Source organism: Elephantulus edwardii, unplaced genomic scaffold (genome assembly GCF_000299155.1).
Source record: "Elephantulus edwardii isolate Elephantulus edwardi_28Jun2011 unplaced genomic scaffold, EleEdw1.0 scaffold00012, whole genome shotgun sequence".
Classification (NCBI taxonomy): Eukaryota; Metazoa; Chordata; class Mammalia; order Macroscelidea; family Macroscelididae; genus Elephantulus; species Elephantulus edwardii.
This window is the reverse complement of record NW_006399762.1, coordinates 20,945,392-20,949,342: the sequence shown is the minus strand read 5'-3', so window position 1 is coordinate 20,949,342 and position 3,951 is coordinate 20,945,392.

Here is a 3,951-nt window from a genome sequence, read left to right as displayed (position 1 = left end):
GTCAAGGATTCTGAAGCTTCATCTGACATACTTTGGGCATGTTGCAAGGAGGGACTGGTCTTGGAGAGGGACATCAGGTTTGGCAGAGTGGAGGGGCGGTGAAGGAGAGGAAGATCTTTGATGAAATGGATCGATTCTGTGACTTGGAGCGGTGGGAATAAATGTGTTTGAGATGGCTAGGTTGGTGCAGGTTAGAACAACGTTTAGAGGTCTTATACATAGGGTCGCTATGAGTCTCAAGTGACTCGGTGGCACATAACAACAACAACAAGAAGTTCTGTTGAGTCATACATGCCTCATAGCAACCTCATAAATGAAAGACCTGAACATGTGTATAACTTTTATCCTTTCTCTACATTCATAGAGTTTCCAGAGGCAAGCTATTTTGGAAGTGGATGCCACTCCTACTTCCAAGCTTGTTTTAATTGGGGAGCTCCACCAAACACTGTCCACCATGAGTAACCATTATCACCTTTGACACATCACTGTCATAGTGTTTAGCATCACAGAAATCACGAGTTACCTCTGTATAGCAAATGGACAGACCAGTGCTATACCACTTAGAAAAATATTTGACCAAAAATAATTGAAACCAGGCCTGAGGGCTGCAGATTAAAATCACCGACCTTTAGCTTGGTAGCATAACTTTCAATATATACGGAGTTTTTTCCCATAGGCTATTTGTTTGTTTTCATTTTTATAAACATTTACATCTATATAAATCTTGAATATTAATTAATTTGCTTATTGATGCTTACATTCATTAATTAAAATAATGATAATGGATGGAGAAAAAAATGAAACTGCCAGTAACTTCATCTTACTTGGACCCACAATTAGCAGTCAGGAAATGAGGAGATGAATTGCATTGGCAAAGTCTGTTGTTAAGGAACTCTCCAAGTTATTGAGGAGTAATGATATCACTTTGAGGACTAAGGCACATCCATTTCAGGTCATGATCTTTCTGATCACTTGCTATGCATCTTTGAGCTGGACAATGAATAAAGATGACAGAAGAATCAATGATGCCTTTGAGCTGTGGTGTTGAAGAAGTATGCTGAACATCTCTTGGACTGCCAAAGAACACATATGTCTTGGAGAGGGGACAGACAGAGTGCTCTTTGGATGCAAGGATGAAGAGGCTTTGCCTTACATACTTCATGCATGTTGTTAGGAGGAGCTATTCCTTGGAGAGGGACATGATGATTGGAAAAGTAGACAGTTGTCAAAGGAGGAAGGAGGAAGACCTTCAACCAGATAGATTAACATGATGACTGCCACAATGAGCTCTAATGTGTCAGGAAGTGTTAGGATGGAACACAATAGAACAGGGTTCAGAACTGTTATTCATAGACTCACTGTGAGTCATACTTGACAACTCCTAACAATTCAAGTATTAGGTACATTGCTATGGTTGTTGTGTTGTTGATTGCTGTTGAATTGAGCATGTCTCATAAAGACCCTATGAACAAAAGGCCTGAAGCCTTTCTATAGCTATCGTCATTTATGAAAATTCATAGAGTTTCCTCAGGCATGTTGCTTAGGAAATAGATGCCATTCCCGCTTCCAAAGTATTTATTAACTGTAATAGTTAAAATTGAGCCAAAGACTTTTTAAACAATATCTAAAACAAAAAAATAACAAATTTCATTTTCTGCTTTTTAGAGTACTTACTGGAATACACTTTTCCAAACTTTTAATATATATTGTTTTATCTTCATTTTGTTTGACTCTACAATCAACCTGCTTGGAACCAGCAGGCAGGAAATTAAAAGACTAATTGCTTTGGGAAAGTCTACTGTCAGAGACCTCTACAAAGTACTGTTGAACAACGCTGTCAGTCTGGAGAAGAAAGTGCACCTGATACAGGCCATGATCATTGCAATTACTTGCTATACATCCGAAAACTAGACAATGACTAGGAATGATAGAGGAGAGTCGATACCTTTGAGCTGTGGTGCTAGAGAAGAGTACTGAATGCACAATGGGCTGTTAGGAGAACAAGCAAGTTTATCCTTGGCAGGGAGATGCAGGTTGCTTCTTGGAGGCAAGGATTCTAAAGCTCATCTGACATACTTTGAACATGTTTTAAGGCAGGATCAGACCTTGGAGAGGGACGTCATGCTTGGGAGTGTAGAGCAATGGTGCAGGAGAGAATGACCCTCAATGAAATGGATTAATTCAGTCACTGGGGTAATTGGGTAGGTGTGTGGGAGACAATAAGATTGGCACACGATAGAGCAGGATTTAGGGTTGTTGTGTATAGAGTCGTTATGACTTGCGGGAGACTTGACAGCACATAACAACAACAATAACAACAACAACAACAGTGTAAATTGTATAAACACTGCATGGTTAGAAATTATGGAGGATGTAAGCCAGGGGTGTGTCCTATCTCCATACCTTTTCAACCTATATGCAGAACAGATTATCCGGGGGGCTGGGAGAAGTGTGGCGTCAGGATTGGTGGAAGATCCATCAACAATCTGCTCTATGCAGATGACACAACCCTACTTGGTGAAACTGAGAAGAACCTGAAGTACTTGCTGCAGAGGATCAAGGACTGCAGCCTCCAATATGAATTAAGTCTCAATGTCAAGAAGACAGAGATTCTCACCACTGGACCAATTGGCAACATCAGGATAGATGGTGAAGAGATTGAGATTATTCACAGCTTTAGTTTGCTTGGCTCCACAGTCAACACTCTTGGCACCAGTAACCAGGAAATTAAAAGACGTGTTGAGATGGGATAGTGTGCTGTCAGGGACCTCTCCAAAGTACTGAAGAGCAATGGTATCTCTCTGGAGACTGAGGTGCATCTGATACAGGCCATAGTCTTTGCAATCTAAAACAAAAAAAAATATTGTTATGCATCAGAGAGTTGGACAATGACTAAGGAGGATAGAAGGAGAATTGATGCCTATGACCTGTGGTGTTGGAGAAGAGTATTGAATGTACTGTGGACCGCTAAGAAAACAAACAGATTCATTCTGGAGAGGGTTAAACCAGGCTGCTTCTTGTAGACAAGGATTCTGGGGCTTCGTATGACATACTTTGGACATATTGCAAGAAGAGACCAGTCCTTGGAGAGGGACATCATGCTTGGGAGGGTGGAGGGACAGCACAGGAGAGGAAGGACCTTTATGAGGTGGATTGATTCAGTGACTGGGGTAATCAGGGTGGGTGTTTTGGAGACGGCGCAATTGGCACAGGACAGAACAGGTTTAGGGCCATTTTACATAGGAAAGCTATGAGTCACAAGCCACTCGACCGTACATAACAAACCACAAGATCATAATTATTAACCACATTTCACAAATGAAAGAAGAAAAAAAGACATACAGGCTTAGGGACCACCTTGATGTCCATAAAATTATAATTACACAACCAGAATTTGAACCTCAATGCTTAAGTTATTATAAAATGCTTATTTCTTCCATAGTTGTATTTATATTTTATGTTTTGAATTAAAAAAAGCCTAGAACTGGAAAAATAAAATAAAGTTTCCCAGGAGTAATTTTTCTTTGGTTTTTTAATGCACTAAACCCACCAAAATATCAATGTAAGTGCTTTTGCCTTTCCTTTAACAATGTACATTTATTTTGGAAATATTTATATTTCATTATTTAATTTCATAGGGTGTTATATCCTTATTAGTTTTCAAAATGCATGAAAATGTGGCAATTAATGTCAATTACCTTTGAATCAAACCAATCCATAGCTCACCCTCCAGCATGTTTTCAGAGAGAGTTAATCAAATTGGAGGGGATTGCCCAGCCATCTTCTGTGAAGCAACTGGTGGATTTGGATCATATACCTTCTGTACTGCAGCAGTTTCTTGACACTAGACACTAGTGCTCTCTAAAATGTGTCTTATTGTTGTTGTTGTTGTTGTCATCGTTCATTGCCTTCGAGTTGAACATGATTCAGCAACCCTATGAACAAAAGGCC